This window comes from Hyperolius riggenbachi, chromosome 1 (genome assembly GCF_040937935.1).
Source record: "Hyperolius riggenbachi isolate aHypRig1 chromosome 1, aHypRig1.pri, whole genome shotgun sequence".
Lineage (NCBI taxonomy): Eukaryota > Metazoa > Chordata > Amphibia > Anura > Hyperoliidae > Hyperolius > Hyperolius riggenbachi.
Genome location: NC_090646.1, coordinates 43698849 through 43718955, shown reverse-complemented (window position 1 = coordinate 43718955; position 20107 = coordinate 43698849).

The window sequence follows — 20107 nt, the reverse complement described above, 5'->3', positions numbered from 1 at the left end:
GTTCGATAGCAGGGGATAATGGAGAGATATACATGAGGAAAGTGTGAGAAAGCAGAGATTTAGGTAATAATCGGTATTAATGATTTACATGGGTTACTTCTCCGCTCTGTAAGCATGAAAGTGAAGCATTGTGGGTAGGAGGCAGAGTTTAACCACTACATGACCAGAGTATTCCCGCCTTATACTGCCGGATCACATCATCAATCATATCATTCACGAGTGATTCTGAACGTCTTAACCACCTCTGTCTCAGTAAAATTATCACGAACTGTTCTCACACGAAAAATACGAGGGGCGATTAAACAGACCCTCCTCCTGCGCCTTCGTATCCTCATAATAGAAGCAAGCTCTAAGGCCTAGTGCACACCAGAGCGGTTCGGCTGCATTTTTTGCGATCCGCTTGCGGCTGCGGATACGCGTGGGAGGCGTTTTGCATAAACGCATACTCCCGGGCTGCTGCAGATTTAGGATTGCGGAGGCGTTTCTGACTCAATGTTAAGTATAGGAAAAACGCAAACCGCTCTGAAAACCTGCACTTCACAGCGGTTTGTCAGGCGGTTTTTGTTACAGTAGCTGTTCAGTAACAGCTTTACTGTAACAATACAGAAAATCTACTACACCAAAAACGCTTCACAGAACTGAAAAATGCTAGCTGAAACGCTACAGAAAAACTAGAAAAAGCGTTTCACAATCTGCTAGCATTTTGCGAATATACTAGCGGTTTTTGGTGTGCATCAGGCCTAACAGAGTAAGCTCAAAAGGCTCCATCTTCCACAGCAGCAGCTGCTGTGTGAAAACCACGATATCTCCAGGTTAATTCAGGGGGTTAAGAGATGTAAAAATTACGAATGACCACACACCGTTTCTTCCCTGGTGAAATGTGATTTGGGGAAAAACTAACTACTAACTATCACTTATTTATCTCATACTTATCTCACATTTATCTCTTGCATTTCTCTCGATCGATAATTTCCCCTATACTTCTGGATAATTGCTACTTGGAGATATCACAGGAGGTTAATTACCTCCCAAGAGATATTTAGGTTGTTAACCTCTGGTGAATTGACGCCAAGGTCGATGGAGAAAGATAAGCTCTCCATATAAAATAACAGATATGTGATTAATGTAAATAGTAATTATCAATAAACTGCCCCTTCAAATAGAGACACTGAAGCGAAAAAAAATTATGCTATTATGATTTGTATGTGTAGTACAGCTAAGAAATAAAACGTTAAGATCAGATACATCAGTCTAATTGTTTCCAGTACAAGAAGTGTTAATAAACTCCAGTTGTTATCTCTATGCAAAGAAGCCATTAATCTCTACGGCTTTCAGAGTCGTGGAATGGGCTGTTTTATGACTTTTATTATCTGAAATGTTATTGAACTATTTAATATTTCTCTGCCAGAGGCGAGGTCAGTAGTTCACAGACTGCTCGGAAAGAAGAATTCTGAATGCTGAGTGATGTGTAATCTGAACATAGTGTATAATGATCCAATGTTATAAATACAACTATATACCTAAAAAAAGGGAATATTTTCTTTTCTGCAAATCTTCCAGTAATTATTCATAGTACACTACAAATTCATTATATCATATATTTTTTTTTCTCTTCAGAGTCTTTTTAACTGTAGTGTAGCTCTAGAAATCCACGCTAAACTGTCGCTATTACATAGGCTTTGCGAATTTTCTTACTATCATGCAGAACTATTCTTCAACTGGCTAGAACAGTTTTAGAAGAATAAACTGTCGGTAATGCTTTGAGAAATCTGGCCCAGGGACTATGTTACACAGTGCCAACTGTCCTGTGTCCTGGTCACCCCTCCCAGTTGATAGACAATGCACTGTTATGTTGATGGAGTAGTAGACATCAGAAGTTTCCTGTCTCGTCCAACTACAATTCTCGCAAACTCTTTCTGTTGTAAGAAAGGAAAGTTTTATGTTTTCCTGTGTTTCTTGTTTTGTACCTTTTTTAAAAAAAATTGACAAAACTTATTGCAAATTGCAATAAAAGTTTTTTAAAAAACCTGGTCTTTGTTGTATTGTATGTATTGCACAATGCATATCTAACTGGCTGGTGATGACAACCATTAGGCTCTTGCCTGCCTGGCATTACTTTTTTGTCTGTTGTAGGCACCACAACGTCCGGTAGTTGAATTGTCACAGGCTCAGCAGCAGAAGTACGTCTCATAAGGTTTGACACAAAAGGTAATTGGCAGCAGAGTACACACAGGTCCTCGCACACTAGAGACCTTGGTTGAGGGATATCATGTCCGGTAGTTGACTGGTCGCAGCATCAGAAGCAAAGTAAGTATCACAAGGTTAGACACAACAGGTAATTGGCAGCAGAGTAGACACAGGTCCTCACACACTCAAGACCTTGGTTGAAGGATATCATGTCCGGTAGTTGACGGGTCGCAGCAGCAGAAGTAAAGTAAGTATCATAATATTTGACACAACAGGTAATTGGCAGCAGAGTAGACAGGCCCTTGCCCCTTAGGGACATGGTTTGAAGGATATAACGTCCAGGAAATGGACTTGTCACAGCAGTAGTAAGTATCATTAGGTTTTAGAGTCTTGAGACAGCAGGTAACGGCAGCAGAGAGTAGACAGGCCCTTGCCCTTTAGAGACATGGTTTGAAGGATATAACGTCCAGGAAATGGACTTGTCACAGCAGTAGTAAGTATCATTAGGTCTTAGAGTCTTGAGACAGCAGGTAACGGCAGCAGAGTAGACAGGCCCTTGCCCCTTAGGGACCTGTGTTGAAGGATATAAAGTCCAGGAAATGGACTTGTCACAGCAGTAGTAAGTATCATTAGGTTTTAGAGTCTTGAGACAGCAGCTAACGGCAGCAGAGTAGACAGGCCCTTGCCCCTTAGGGACCTGTGTTGAAGGATATAAAGTCCAGGAAATGGACTTGTCACAGCAGTAGTAAGTATCATTAGGTTTATGAGTCTTGAGACAGCAGCTAACGGCAGCAGAGTAGACAGGCCCTTGCCCCTTAGGGACCTGTGTTGAAGGATATAAAGTCCAGGAAATGGACTTGTCACAGCAGTAGTAAGTATCATTAGGTTTTAGAGTCTTGAGACAGCAGGTAACGGCAGCAGAGTAGACAGGCCCTTGCCCCTTAGGGACCTGTGTTGAAGGATATAAAGTCCAGGAAATGGACTTGTCACAGCAGTAGTAAGTATCATTAGGTTTATGAGTCTTGAGACAGCAGCTAACGGCAGCAGAGTAGACAGGCCCTTGCCCCTTAGGGACCTGTGTTGAAGGATATAAAGTCCAGGAAATGGACTTGTCACAGCAGTAGTAAGTATCATTAGGTTTTAGAGTCTTGAGACAGCAGGTAACGGCAGCAGAGTAGACAGGCCCTTGCCCCTTAGGGACATGGTTTGAAGGATATAACGTCCAGGAAATGGACTTGTCACAGCAGTAGTAAGTATCATTAGGTTTTAGAGTCTTGAGACAGCAGGTAACGGCAGCAGAGTAGACAGGCCCTTGCCCCTTAGGGACATGGTTTGAAGGATATAACGTCCAGGAAATGGACTTGTCACAGCAGTAGTAAGTATCATTAGGTTTTAGAGTCTTGAGACAGCAGGTAACGGCAGCAGAGTAGACAGGCCCTTGCCCCTTAGGGACATGGTTTGAAGGATATAACGTCCAGGAAATGGACTTGTCACAGCAGTAGTAAGTATCATTAGGTTTATGAGTCTTGAGACAGCAGCTAACGGCAGCAGAGTAGACAGGCCCTTGCCCCTTAGGGACCTGTGTTGAAGGATATAAAGTCCAGGAAATGGACTTGTCACAGCAGTAGTAAGTATCATTAGGTTTTAGAGTCTTGAGACAGCAGGTAACGGCAGCAGAGTAGACAGGCCCTTGCCCCTTAGGGACATGGTTTGAAGGATATAACGTCCAGGAAATGGACTTGTCACAGCAGTAGTAAGTATCATTAGGTTTTAGAGTCTTGAGACAGCAGGTAACGGCAGCAGAGTAGACAGGCCCTTGCCCCTTAGGGACATGGTTTGAAGGATATAACGTCCAGGAAATGGACTTGTCACAGCAGTAGTAAGTATCATTAGGTTTTAGAGTCTTGAGACAGCAGGTAACGGCAGCAGAGTAGACAGGCCCTTGCCCCTTAGGGACATGGTTTGAAGGATATAACGTCCAGGAAATGGACTTGTCACAGCAGTAGTAAGTATCATTAGGTTTATGAGTCTTGAGACAGCAGCTAACGGCAGCAGAGTAGACAGGCCCTTGCCCCTTAGGGACCTGTGTTGAAGGATATAAAGTCCAGGAAATGGACTTGTCACAGCAGTAGTAAGTATCATTAGGTTTATGAGTCTTGAGACAGCAGCTAACGGCAGCAGAGTAGACAGGCCCTTGCCCCTTAGGGACCTGTGTTGAAGGATATAAAGTCCAGGAAATGGACTTGTCACAGCAGTAGTAAGTATCATTAGGTTTTAGAGTCTTGAGACAGCAGGTAACGGCAGCAGAGTAGACAGGCCCTTGCCCCTTAGGGACATGGTTTGAAGGATATAACGTCCAGGAAATGGACTTGTCACAGCAGTAGTAAGTATCATTAGGTCTTAGAGTCTTGAGACAGCAGGTAACGGCAGCAGAGTAGACAGGCCCTTGCCCCTTAGGGACCTGTGTTGAAGGATATAAAGTCCAGGAAATGGACTTGTCACAGCAGTAGTAAGTATCATTAGGTTTATGAGTCTTGAGACAGCAGCTAACGGCAGCAGAGTAGACAGGCCCTTGCCCCTTAGGGACCTGTGTTGAAGGATATAAAGTCCAGGAAATGGACTTGTCACAGCAGTAGTAAGTATCATTAGGTTTTAGAGTCTTGAGACAGCAGGTAACGGCAGCAGAGTAGACAGGCCCTTGCCCCTTAGGGACATGGTTTGAAGGATATAACGTCCAGGAAATGGACTTGTCACAGCAGTAGTAAGTATCATTAGGTTTTAGAGTCTTGAGACAGCAGGTAACGGCAGCAGAGTAGACAGGCCCTTGCCCCTTAGGGACATGGTTTGAAGGATATAACGTCCAGGAAATGGACTTGTCACAGCAGTAGTAAGTATCATTAGGTTTATGAGTCTTGAGACAGCAGCTAACGGCAGCAGAGTAGACAGGCCCTTGCCCCTTAGGGACCTGTGTTGAAGGATATAAAGTCCAGGAAATGGACTTGTCACAGCAGTAGTAAGTATCATTAGGTTTTAGAGTCTTGAGACAGCAGGTAACGGCAGCAGAGTAGACAGGCCCTTGCCCCTTAGGGACATGGTTTGAAGGATATAACGTCCAGGAAATGGACTTGTCACAGCAGTAGTAAGTATCATTAGGTTTTAGAGTCTTGAGACAGCAGGTAACGGCAGCAGAGTAGACAGGCCCTTGCCCCTTAGGGACATGGTTTGAAGGATATAACGTCCAGGAAATGGACTTGTCACAGCAGTAGTAAGTATCATTAGGTTTTAGAGTCTTGAGACAGCAGGTAACGGCAGCAGAGTAGACAGGCCCTTGCCCCTTAGGGACATGGTTTGAAGGATATAACGTCCAGGAAATGGACTTGTCACAGCAGTAGTAAGTATCATTAGGTTTATGAGTCTTGAGACAGCAGCTAACGGCAGCAGAGTAGACAGGCCCTTGCCCCTTAGGGACCTGTGTTGAAGGATATAAAGTCCAGGAAATGGACTTGTCACAGCAGTAGTAAGTATCATTAGGTTTATGAGTCTTGAGACAGCAGCTAACGGCAGCAGAGTAGACAGGCCCTTGCCCCTTAGGGACCTGTGTTGAAGGATATAAAGTCCAGGAAATGGACTTGTCACAGCAGTAGTAAGTATCATTAGGTTTTAGAGTCTTGAGACAGCAGGTAACGGCAGCAGAGTAGACAGGCCCTTGCCCCTTAGGGACATGGTTTGAAGGATATAACGTCCAGGAAATGGACTTGTCACAGCAGTAGTAAGTATCATTAGGTTTATGAGTCTTGAGACAGCAGCTAACGGCAGCAGAGTAGACAGGCCCTTGCCCCTTAGGGACCTGTGTTGAAGGATATAAAGTCCAGGAAATGGACTTGTCACAGCAGTAGTAAGTATCATTAGGTTTATGAGTCTTGAGACAGCAGCTAACGGCAGCAGAGTAGACAGGCCCTTGCCCCTTAGGGACCTGTGTTGAAGGATATAAAGTCCAGGAAATGGACTTGTCACAGCAGTAGTAAGTATCATTAGGTTTTAGAGTCTTGAGACAGCAGGTAACGGCAGCAGAGTAGACAGGCCCTTGCCCCTTAGGGACATGGTTTGAAGGATATAACGTCCAGGAAATGGACTTGTCACAGCAGTAGTAAGTATCATTAGGTTTTAGAGTCTTGAGACAGCAGGTAACGGCAGCAGAGTAGACAGGCCCTTGCCCCTTAGGGACATGGTTTGAAGGATATAACGTCCAGGAAATGGACTTGTCACAGCAGTAGTAAGTATCATTAGGTCTTAGAGTCTTGAAACAGCAGGTAACGGCAGCAGAGTAGACAGGCCCTTGCCCCTTAGGGACCTGTGTTGAAGGATATAAAGTCCAGGAAATGGACTTGTCACAGCAGTAGTAAGTATCATTAGGTTTTAGAGTCTTGAGACAGCAGCTAACGGCAGCAGAGTAGACAGGCCCTTGCCCCTTAGGGACCTGTGTTGAAGGATATAAAGTCCAGGAAATGGACTTGTCACAGCAGTAGTAAGTATCATTAGGTTTATGAGTCTTGAGACAGCAGCTAACGGCAGCAGAGTAGACAGGCCCTTGCCCCTTAGGGACCTGTGTTGAAGGATATAAAGTCCAGGAAATGGACTTGTCACAGCAGTAGTAAGTATCATTAGGTTTTAGAGTCTTGAGACAGCAGGTAACGGCAGCAGAGTAGACAGGCCCTTGCCCCTTAGGGACATGGTTTGAAGGATATAACGTCCAGGAAATGGACTTGTCACAGCAGTAGTAAGTATCATTAGGTTTTAGAGTCTTGAGACAGCAGGTAACGGCAGCAGAGTAGACAGGCCCTTGCCCCTTAGGGACATGGTTTGAAGGATATAACGTCCAGGAAATGGACTTGTCACAGCAGTAGTAAGTATCATTAGGTCTTAGAGTCTTGAAACAGCAGGTAACGGCAGCAGAGTAGACAGGCCCTTGCCCCTTAGGGACCTGTGTTGAAGGATATAAAGTCCAGGAAATGGACTTGTCACAGCAGTAGTAAGTATCATTAGGTTTTAGAGTCTTGAGACAGCAGGTAACGGCAGCAGAGTAGACAGGCCCTTGCCCCTTAGGGACATGGTTTGAAGGATATAACGTCCAGGAAATGGACTTGTCACAGCAGTAGTAAGTATCATTAGGTTTTAGAGTCTTGAGACAGCAGGTAACGGCAGCAGAGTAGACAGGCCCTTGCCCCTTAGGGACATGGTTTGAAGGATATAACGTCCAGGAAATGGACTTGTCACAGCAGTAGTAAGTATCAATAGGTCTTAGAGTCTTGAAACAGCAGGTAACGGCAGCAGAGTAGACAGGCACTTGCCCTTTAGAGACATGGTTTGAAGGATATAACGTCCAGGAAATGGACTTGTCACAGCAGTAGTAAGTATCATTAGGTCTTAGAGTCTTGAGACAGCAGGTAACGGCAGCAGAGTAGACAGGCCCTTGCCCCTTAGGGACCTGTGTTGAAGGATATAACGTCCGGCAGTTGAATTGACACAGCAGTAGTAGTAGTAGTAAGTATAATTAGGTTTATGAGTCTTGAGACAGCAGGTAACGGCAGCAGAGTACACAGGCCCTTGCCCCTTAGGGACCTGTGTTGAAGGATATAACGTCCGGCAGTAGACTTGTCACAGCAGTAGTAGTAAGTATCATATTAGGTTTGAGACTGCAGGTTTTTGATGTAAAATTCACGGGGGAAAAAATCAGATACAATATTCGCCAAGTTTGTAAGGGATAATTTTCATTTTCTTCAACAATTTTATTTTATTTGGTCTCCTTAAGGATCAATAAGAGGGGCATTAAAATCATCATTAATCCAGGATTCGTTCATTTTGATGAATGTGAGTCTGTCCACATTTTCTGCAGACAGACGTGTCCGGTAGTCAGTGACCACGCCACCTGCCGCACTAAACACTCTCTCAGATAGAACACTTGAGGCGGGGCATGCAAGTACCTCCAGCGCATACTGAGCAAGTTCTGGCCAGGTGTCAATTTTTTTGGTCCAGTACTCCATGGGGTCATTACTCTCTATGTTATCAGGAGCACTAGCCGACCCTAAATAGTCACTCACCATACGGTCCAGCCGCTGGCGGTGACTACTATTGCTGCTGGTGCTGCTGCATGGAGCATTGGAAGACTCTGGCTGATAAAAGTCATAAAACATACTCAGCAAATTTTGTGGTTTTTTGGTACTGCTGGGACCACCACAAGTTTGCTGAGTACTTTGCAGAGGAGTGAAAACTGTGGCCCGGGGTGAAGGTGCGGGAAAAGCATCTTCAACCCAGCGAGCAAGGGCTTCATGGATCTTTCGCATCATGTTGTCTGCCTGGGATGGGGGAAGGAACTGCCTTAATTTCCCTTTACAGCGGGGATCTAAAATGGTGGCCACCCACATGTCCAGCCTCACTTTCAATTTCTTTATCCGGGGGTCACTCTTGAAGCACTGGATCATGTGAGCAGCCATAGGAAAGAGGTGCCTGCCAGAAATCTCCTCTTCCGGCCTGTTATCACAGCTGTCACCATCCTGCTCCAGCAGCTCATCAATCTCTTCCCACCCCCGTACAATTGCCTCTTCCTCCTCCTCCTCCTCAACCTCTGCCTCTCCTACGTCCTCTTCCTGGGCATCAGCATGATCAGACACTCCCAAATTTGCCTGTGCACTCTGATCTCCACGTCCAAGCAAGTTAAACAACATTTTGTCAAGCATGAAGATAAGGGGGAGTACTTGTGAGATGCTACAGTTCTCCATGCTGACCAACTTTGTGGCTTGCTCGAAAGGCTGCAAAACTTGGCAAACCTGACCAATTTGCTCCCACTGGTCCCCAGTAATGTAGTCCAGTGACAAATTTGAGGAAGCTGTCTCAGAAAGATAGATTCTGACTGCCATTCGCTGCTCCCACAACCTCTGCAACATGTAGAGGGTGGAGTTCCACCGCGTTGGGCAATCACTTATGAGTCTGTGCTGCGGAAGATTATGACGGCGCTGCAACAACTTCAAAGAAGCGGAGGCGGTTGCTGAGCGCCGGATGTGAGCTGACACCTTTCGTGCTGTTGAAACAGCGTCCTTTAACCCTTCATATGTTCCTAAGAACTTACTAACTATAAGATTGAAGACGTGGGCCAAACAGGGAAGATGGGTGTAGCCACCTAGACGCATAGCAGACAGCATATTAGACCCATTGTCAGAGACGACAATTCCTGTAAGAAGTTTCCGTGGGGCCAACCACTGGCGGATCTGATCTTCAAAGGCACTAAGGATTTCAGATCCTGTTTGCCTCTTCTCTTCCATCGATACCAGCTTCAGCATTGCTTGGCATCGATGGTGCTGCATGCCAGTATACGAGCGAAACTGCTTGATGGGAGGCTCATCAACTACCTGGCCTGCCACAGAACAGGTGGCAGAGGGGAGTGGAGCGGGCCTCCCCTTGACCCCACGAGGTGGCACCACAAGCTGTTGAGATACTGGACAAGATCTTCCACCATCCCCAGCACGATGTAGAGTGACCCAATGGGCTGTATAAGTTATATACTTCCCCTGCCCATGCCTGCTGCTCCAGGCATCTGTAGTAAAATGGACCTTTCCACCCACCGCATGGTCCATTGACCGGGCTACACACGCCACCATTTGCTGGTGTAGGGCAGGTATCGCTTTCCTGGCAAAATAATGTCGGCTGGGGATCCTCCATTGTGGCGCCACACTGCTCATAAGTTTGCGGAAGGGGGCACTGTCCACAAAATTGTAGGGTAGCAGCTGTTGGGCCAACATTTTTGCCAGGAGCCCATTATTTTTTACAACAAATTTGTCATTTGCAGGGAGCATACGCTTCCTCTGCAACATTTCAGGAACCGAAGGCTGGCGCTGAAAACCTAATGAGGTGGATTGGTGCACTATTCCAGCCTGGCATGCAGAGAGAATCGGAGAGGATTGGGAAGGTGCAGGCTGAATAGGGACAGGCCGAAGGCTGGAAGGAGGAAGGGGTGGGCCTGCTGTTGCTGCTGTTCCAGCCACACTCTTCCCAGAATTCTGTACCCACTGAAATGCACTGTGGTGATGGACGCGCAGATGGCTTCTCATGCCAGAAGTGCCAAAGCCGCTGCCCTTTTGGCCTCTGCTTACCGCTTTGCGGCATATGGTACAGACCACCTTGCAAACGTCCTCTGCATGGTCTGTAAAGAAATGCCATGCTGGGGATGACCTTTCTGCACTCCTACTGGTTTTTTTGGTTGTTTTTTTACCAGCATTGGAATTGGCAGCAACAGGAATTACAGCTGGAAGTTGCTGGCCAACTGGATGATCACTTTGACCATGGTGATTGTGCCTACTGCTGCTGACACCTAGGCCACGAGATGCCGTCCATGTAGGAACATTAGCCTCACAATCATCTACTTCAACCACAGAATTATCATCTTGTTCCTCCACCTGCACACTGTGCAAATCAGTGGTTGTATTAAGAAGTTGAGTAGTACCACTGGTGTCACAAGCTTGTGGAGCTTTTCTGCATGACAAAAAAATGGGGGCCATTTCTGTCAAAACATCACCCACTATTTCTTGAGAGCTTGGACCCAAGGTCTCTGCCAATGCCTCATCCAAATCTTTTTGCAAATCCCTCTCCTCATCCTGAAATGTTAAATTTAGCTCTGGAGAAGAGCACTGGGAGGAGGCAATCACATCACAATCAGCAACTGCCGCCAGGGTTTTCGCAGCCTCACGAGGAACATGAGAACTGGTGCTGCTGTGACTGTCAAGACTACCTAACAATTCCTCAGACTGGGTACAGGGCTCCTTTTCAAAATAGTTCAGGACAGTATTGGCTCGTTCCTCATTAATAGTTATCCTGCGACCAAACACAGGGAACAAATTGCGTACCAAAGGGGATCTATTCCTGCTGCCACCTTCTGCCTGATCACGTGCTTTGCGTGATCCACCATCGCTCCACTGTCTTTTTGGAGTGAAAGGTGCATCCTGCTGCTTTCGATCCATTGCCTTTGGACTCAGTAGATAAAATAAAAATTTTATATATATATATATAAAATTATAAATATATGTATATATATATATATATATATACACACACACACTCTCTCTGTCACACCACAGTAAGCTAACTATCCCTGACCCTCTCTCACACTACAGCAAGTACACTCTCTATCACACTACACCTGACTCTCTCTCTCTATATATATATCACTCTAAGCTAAACCTGACTCTCTCTCTCTATATCACACTAACCTAAGCCTGAATCTATATCACACTAACCTAAGCCTACCTCTCTGATTCTCCTCACAGCAAATATTACACACTACACTACAATCTAGCTCTCACACTCAATCTACAATCTGTCACAAATACCCAGCTAACTCACTAATCCTCACTCTAGTCTAAGCTCACTCACACACAGTCTTTAAAAAGACTATTGGTTTATTATTTATACAGTAAAGTATATATCTCAAACTCAGTCAGTAACAAAATATGGGTCTGTCTCTCTCCTCTGCTCCACAAGACTGAAACCCACAAAATGGAGGACAGCCTCTCCTCTATTTTATACAAGATGGGTGGGATAAGTTGTGATAGGTCGCTAGGAAATGGTTGCTAACGTATGATTGGTCTATCTTTTTAAAGCAGCCCTATTTGTTCAGCAATTTCGCGGATTTCCGCGGAATTCCGAATTCCGGCAGTTGCCTGATTGGTTCATTCATTCCGAATGCAATGATTGGCTTAAAAATACCGTTCTGCCGGAATCGCGGAAATTCCGCGGAATTCCGTTTCCGTTAACGGAAAATTCCGCGTTCCGCGTTCCGATGCGGAAACGTAATTTCCGGCCGGAATTGCGGAAATTACAATTCCGCGATATCCGAGCGAGCAACCCTGGTTGTCACAATAAAAAAATGTCAGTTAAATCTATATATATAAAATCGGATGTATGTGTGTGTGTGTGTGTATGTGTATGTGCCGCGATCACGCGAAAACGCCTTGACCGATTTGAACGAAACTTGGTATGCAGATCCCTGACTACCTGGGATGATATGTTCTGGGGGTCTTGCGTCCCCCCTGCACACCTGGGCAGAGCTACAAACAGCCAATCAGATTCCACCCATTTAAGTGAATGGAAAAAATGTGTAAAAGGCTGCCATTCTCACAGTAATCAAGCCAGAGTCCCCACACTTGGCACAGTTGGTCACTTGGTGACCAAGGTTACAAATCCAGGAAAAGTGGGCGGAGCATAAAACAGCCAATCAAATTTCAGCCATTCATTTTAAATGGGATAATGTAAACTGCAGCCATTCTTACACTGTTAATCGCAGGGTTTTAAAACTTGGCACACTTGATCACTGGGTGAATGATATTAATATTCAGGAAAGTAGGTGGAGCCTACAACAGCCAATCAAAAGTCACCTATTGATTTTCAAAGAAAATATTAAAACTGCTGCCATTCTTACACTGTTAATGGCAGAGGCTTCAAACTTGCTACAGTCAGTCATTGGGTGACTGGGGTCCAAATTCACTAAAGGGGCGGGGCCACAAACAGCCAATCAGACTTTCTTGGTGGATAAATTGCTTCCATTTACACATTTTTGATGCCAGGAACCTGAAAGCTCACAAACTTGGTCATTGAGTGACTGTGTGTTACAAGTGTTACAAATAGTTACAAAAAGTGGGCGGAGCCAAAAATAAAGTTCACTAGGAAAATATAAACTGCAGCCATTCTTACACTGTTACTGGCAGGGTTCTCAAACTTTGCACAGTTGGTCACTGGGTAAATGGGATGAATATTCAAGAGAGTGGGTGGAGCCTACAACAGCCAATTAAAATTCACCTGTTGATTTTTAAAGGGAATATTTACATTGCTGCCATTCTTACACTGTTAATAGCAGATGCTTCAAACCTGGTACTGTTAGTCACTGGGTGACTGGGGTTCAAATTCGGAAAGGGGGCGGAGCCACAAACAGCCAATCAGATTTTTTTTAATTTCAATGGGAATATACAAATTATTGATACCAAAAGCCCAAAGCTCATAAACTCAGTCATTGAGTGACTGTATGTCAAGGTTAGAAAAAGTGGGTGGAGCCAACAAATACCTTTTTTCCAGGTGAAAATATAAACTGCAGCCATTCTTACACTGTTAATGGCAGGGTTCCCAAACTTGACACAGTGGGCCACTGTGTCACTGGGATTAATATTCAGAAATGCCAATCAAATTTCACCTATTGATTTTCAAGGGGAATATCTACATTGCTAGCATTCTTACACTGTTAATGGCAGAGGCCTCTTACCTAATAGGTGACTGGGGTCCAAATTCACTAAAGGGGGTGGAGCCACAAACAGTTAATCAGATTTGTTACATTGATTTCAGCCATTCTGTTATTGGCAGGGTTCTCAAACAGGACACAGTTGGTCAATAGATGACTGGGATTAATATTCAGGAAAGTGGGTGGAACCTACAACAGCCAATCAAAATTTACCTATTGATTTTTAAGGGAAATATTGAAACTGCTGCCACTCTTACACTAATAATTGCAGAAGCCTCAAACCAGCTACAGTCGGTCATGAAGTGGCTGGGGTTCAAATCCACTAAAGAGGTGGAGCCACAAACAACCAATCAGATTACTTTACTGGATAAACTGCTTCCATTCACACAATTTTGATGGCAGAAAATCCAAAAGCTTAAAACTTGGTCACTGGGTGACTGGGATTAATTGGTGACTGGGATTAATATTCAGAAAAGTGGGTGGAGACTTAAAAGTAAATCAAAATTCACCTGTTGATTTTCAAGGGAAATATTTAAATTGCTGCCATTCTTGCACTGTTAATGGCACAAGCCTCAAACCTGGTACAGTTGGTCATTGGGTCACTGGGGTTCAAATTCAGAAAAGGGGTGGAGCTACAAACAGCCAGTCAGATTTGTTTTATCTCACTGGTAAATTACAAATTATTGATGCCACGGACCCCAGAGCTCACAAACTTGGTCATTGAGTGACTGTGTGTCAAGGTTACAGAAAGTGGGCGGAGTCAAAACCAAATTTCACTAGGAAAATATAGACCACAGCCATTCTTACACTGTTAATGGCAGGGTTCTCAAACTTTGCCTAGATGGTCACTGTGTGGTCACTGGGTGACTGAGATTAATATTATGGGAAATGGGTGAAGCCTATAATAGCCAATCAAAATTCACCTGTTGATTTTCAAGGGGAATATTTGAATTGCTTCCATTTTTCAAATCTGCTGCAGTTGGTCATTGGGTGACTGGGGTTCAAATGCCGGAGAGGGGCAGAGCCACAAACAGCTAATCTGATTTTTTTAATTTCTATGGGAATATACAAATTATTGATGACAAAGAACCCAAAGTTCACAAACTTGGTCATTGACTATTGACAATTGTATGTTAGGGTTAGAAAAAGTGGCCGGAGCTAACACCAGCCAAATACATACCCGGGCAACGCTGATTCCTCAGCTATTACTCATAAAAGTGGATGGAGCCTACAAAAGCCAAAATTCATCTATTGATTTTCAAGGGGAATTTTTCATTGCTGCCATTCTTGCACTGTTAATGGCACGAGCCCCAAATTGGGTACAGTTATTTATTGGGTGACTGGGGTTCAAATTCAGAAAAGGGGTGGAGACACAAACAGCCCATCAGATTTGTTTCATTTCAATGCAAATTATTGATGCCAAAGACTGCAAAGCTCACAAATTTGGTCATTAAGTAATTAAGTAATTGTCTGTTACTGTTAGAAAAAGTAGGCAAAGCCAACACCAGCCAAATACATACCCAGGCAATGCTGGGTCATCAGTGGGCGGAGACAAATACACATTTCACTGGGAAAATTGTAACCATGCAGCCATTCTTACACTGTTAATGGCAGGGTTCTCAAACTTTGCACAGTTGGTCACTGGGTGACTGGGATTAATATTCATAAAGAGGGTGGAGCCTACAAAAGCCAATCCAAATTCATTTATTGCCTTTCAAGGGGAATGTTCAATTGTTGCCATTCTTGCACTGTTAAGGACACAAGCTTAAAGGGACACTATAGGGTGTCGGGGAAAATGAGTTGAACTTACCAGGGGCTTCTAACGGTCCCCCACAGACATCCTGTGCCCGCGCAGCCACTCACTGATGCTCCGGCCCCACCTCTGGTTCACTTCTGGAATTTCAGACTTTAAAGTCTGAAAACCACTGCGCTTGCGTTGCCGTGTCCTCGATCCCGCTGATGTCACCAGGAGCATACTGTGCAGGCCCAGTATGGTCTGTGCCTGTGCAGTACACTCCTGGTTACATCAGCAGGAGCGAGGACACTGCAATGCAGGCATAGTGGTTTTCAGACTTTAAAGTCTGAAATTCCAGAAGTGAACCCGGGCGGGGCCAGAGCATCGGTGAGTGGCTGCGCGGGCACAGGATGTCTGTGGGGGACTGTTAGAAGCCCCGGGTAAGTTCAACTCATTTTCCCCTGACCCACCTACAGTATCCCTTTAAAACCTGGTACAGTTGGTCATTGGGTCACTGGGGTTCAAATTCAGAAAAGAGGGTTGAGCCACAGACAATCAGATTTGTTTCATTTCAATGCAAATTATTGATGCCAAACAATGCAAAGCTCACAAACGAAATCATTGTGTGTTAGGGTTAGAAAAGTGAGCGGAGCCAACACCAGCCAAATACATACCCGGGCAAAGCCGGGCAATCAGCTAGTATATCATATAGGAGACACACACAGTGATATTTGAGACATGAAATAAAGTTTATTGGATTTACATAAAGTGTGCAATAATTATTTAAATACAATTAAGCAGGTGCATAAATGTGGGCACTGTTGTCATTTTATTGCTTCCAAAACCTTTAGAACGAATTATTGGAATTCAAATTGGCTTGGTGTAACGATTGTGGAATTATTTCCGTGGTCAGCGCACAGGATGCGTGCTGACACTGCGGAAATCCTCCACAAGCGTATAATCTGAGAGAACCCAGCTGCAGTACAATGCACCTGTAGAGGGGAATTCCTGCCGGCAGATGGAGCTGTGGAGAACAGAGGAACAACCTCTCTGTACTGCCACAGATGCCAGATAGGAAAGTACAAAAAAGGATCCGCAAGCCAGAGCAGGATGAGGTAAAAAAAGGGCTGAAATGTTTATTAGAAAAATCCACAGACAAGGCAATAAAATCACAGGATCAACTAACGCGTATCGGGCCTACCATCTGCCCTTAGTCGTAGTTGCCAGATAGGAATTGTACGAGGGGAAGCAATGAAGGGCAAGATAGCCCTTAAAGAGAGAGAGAACACAGAGACAGAATGTATGTGTGTCCACCAATTTAATCACCACCCAGCGACGGCGAACAAACAACAGCGGAAACCAAGTGAGAATGCAATCGCAAGAGATGACGATTGCCAACAGTGACACAAGACTGAATAAGCACAGAGGTGGAATGTATGTATGTCCACCAATCCAGTCGCCACCCAGCGATGGCGAACACACAACAACGGAAACGAAGTGGGAACGCAATCGCAAGAGTGGAGATTGCCAATAGGAATGAGCACAGGGACAGAATGTATGTGTGTCCCCCAATCTAGTCACCACCCAGCAATGGTGAAAACACAACAGCAGAAACAAAGTAGGAACGCAATCGCAAGAGTGGCGATTGCCAACAGACACAAGACTGAATAAAGACAGAGCAGAAGTGTAGCAGGAAAGACACAGCAATAAACAATGATCAGAACATCAAGGAAAATAACAAACACTAGCTAAACGCGAACACCGCACTCATTCGCAACAGCGAACGTGTTGTAGACATGATCACCGCGCGTTAGGCGCCCAGTGATAAGCGTGCCACCCTAACTAACCAACACAACACAAACACGAAATAGAGAATGCGAGCGCTTGCTAAACAGGTACCTCACCGAGCCTACAGCAAGCGTTCGTACCAGACAAGACAGAGAGAAGGAGCAGCCAGCAGCAACCGCAGCTCTGGCCTACACTCCCAGACAGAGCACAGAAGGAACCACCGCTGCTACCGCTAGAGCGGATGCGATCCAGAAAGACAAACAGATGGGGATACCAGGGGATACCAGTAGCAACCAGTAGCAACCGCTGCTCTGATTATCACCCCTAAGGCAGAATACAGAAGGAACCACTGCCACTACCGTTAGGGCGAGTGCGATCCAAACAGACAGAACGATTTCCTGTCGACTGCCACTGGCGACAAGACAATCGCAAGACAGAATGATTCACAATCGCCAACCGCTGGCGACCATGCAATCGCACAGACAAAACAGATAATACAACCTGACTGCACTAGAAGGAATGCCTAGTGCAGTCCCAAAGAATTACTCTAAGATAATCTTTGCAAACAATAGCAAAGGCTGACACTCCAAGTGTTAGCAGGAACAAACCATCATGACCAGCAAAGGACTCTGGGAGAACAAGGTATTTATACTGCAAGCCTTCAAAGGAGGCAGGTAGGCAATTTGCCTGACAAGTGTATGCAAATTCCTCAGCAGAGCAACTCTGAAACTTGCAAAGCGAAGACAGGTCTGCTTTCCAGAGACCTGCAGCCCACAGACTCAAGGAATGGTCAAACAGCTGTCTGCCTGTGCAGACAGCTGAGCGGATCATTACACTTGGTAAGCTCAGTGACCCTTGACCTACATACACAGGTGAATCCAATTATGAGAAAGACTATTTAAGGGGGTAAATTTTATGTTTTCCTCCTCTTTAAATGTTCTCTGAAGAGTAGCAACATAGGGGTCCCAAAACAACTCTCAAATGACCTGAAGACAAAGATTGTTCACCATCATGGTTTAGGGAAAGGATACAGAAAGCTGTCTCAGAGATTTCAGCTGTCTTTTTCCACAGTTAGGGACATATTGAGGAAATGGAAGACCGCAGGCTCAGTTCAAGCTAAGGTTCGAAGTGGCAGACCAAGAAAAATCTCGGATAAGCAGAAGCGACGAATGGTGAGAACAGTCAGAGTCCACCCACAGACCAGCACCAAAGGCCTACAACGTCTTGCTGTAGATGGAGTCCCTGTGCATCGTTCAATCATTGGCACACTTTACACAAGGAGATGCTGTATGTGATGCAGAGGAAGCCTTTTCTCCGCCCACATCACAAATAGAGCCGCTTAAGGTATGCTAAGGCACATTTGCACAAGCCAGCTTCATTTTGGAATAAGGTGCTGTGGACTGATGAAACTAAAATTGAGTTATTGGGGCCTTATACATGGAGGAAAAAGATTACAGCATTCCAAGAAAAACACCTGCTACCTACAGTAAAATATAGTGGTGGTTCCATCATGCTGTGGGGCTGTGTGGCCAGTGCAGGGACTGGGGATCTTGTCAAAGTTGAGGGACGCATGGATTCCACTCAGTATCAGCAGATTCTGGAGACAAATGTCCAGGAATCAGTGGCAAAGCTGAAACTGTGCCAGGGATGGATCTTTCAACAAGACAACGACTCTAGACACTGCTCAAAATCCACTAAGACATTCACGCAGAGGAACACGTACAACGTTCTGGAATGGTCATCTTAGTCCCCAGACCTGAATATGATTGACAATCTGTGGTGTGAGTTAAAGAGAGCTGTCCATGCTCGGAAGCCATCAAACCTGAATAAACTAGAGATGTTTTTGTTTTGTAAAGAGGAATGGTCCAAAATACCTTCAACCAGAATCCAGAATTCCAATCATTGGAACCTACAGGAAGCATTTAGAGGCTGTAATTTCTGCAAAAGGAGGATCTACTAAATATTGATTTAATGTCTTTTTTGTGGTGCCCAAATTTATGCACCTGCCTAATTTTGTTTCTGTAAAGCCATTTCATTTCTCAAACATCACTGTGTGTGTCTCCTATATGATATATTTAACTGACATTTTTTATCAAAACAACCATTTATACAAGAAAATCATGATGATTAACAAGGTTGCCCAAACTTTCGCACCCTACTGTAGATGAGGGATCTGACCATGGTATAGGGTTAATCTTAGTATCTTAAGCTCTTTAAAACAATGAAGTATCTAACAGAGGTTCCATACAAGCATTGAAGTCACCCCTGATCCAGTAGCTCCATCCTTTTCTAACCTTTTCCTCACTGATCTGGATCAGGACATGTTTAACAACTATCCACAATACAAGGACCATATCATGGCCTATTTTCTGTTTGTTGACAACGTCCTGATTTTGTGGCATGGCCCTCAGGAGCTGTTCCAAGAGATGGTGGATGAAGCTAATTTGGCCTACCCAACCATCAAGTTTGCAGCAGAATGCTCAATGAGCAGTATTAATTATCTTGATGTTACAATTTTTGTGGAGAATGGATAGTTTTCTTCCATTTTTGGTTAAGAAAGGCTTTCCCAAGGGGCAGTTCCTGAGGTCCAGGTGTATCTTATCGTGTGTGAGGATTACAACCGTTTGTTGGACAATTTAATCAAGAAGTTCTTGGAGCAGGGATAGGACGAGCATGTCCTGAGAAAGGTCAGTGAGGAGGTGAGATCCCTGGATAGACAAAGCTTATTTCTTCCCAAAATGAAAAAGTACTCAGGTTGCATACAATTTGTATAAAATTATGGCCACTTGTATGAGAAAGTCATGTCTGTGGTGCACAAATTCTGGCTGATTTTGGGAGGTTATTCAGTGAGCCGCCAGTTTTGCTTACCGCAGAGGGAGAACCATTAAGGAAAGGGTGTGCAGTACTGATATTGTAAAGAAAGAAAAAAACGATTGCGCCAGAAGCATAAAGGGGTACAGTACCGTGCCTGAGCTGCAATTGTTGCAACGCATTAGTGAAAGGGAACCACATCTCTCATCCGTCTACTGGTGAGATAGTACAGATCAGGGGCAGATTTACCTGCTTGATTCCATACGTGGTGTATGCGGTCTCAAGTGCCCCTGTGGTCTCATTTACATTGT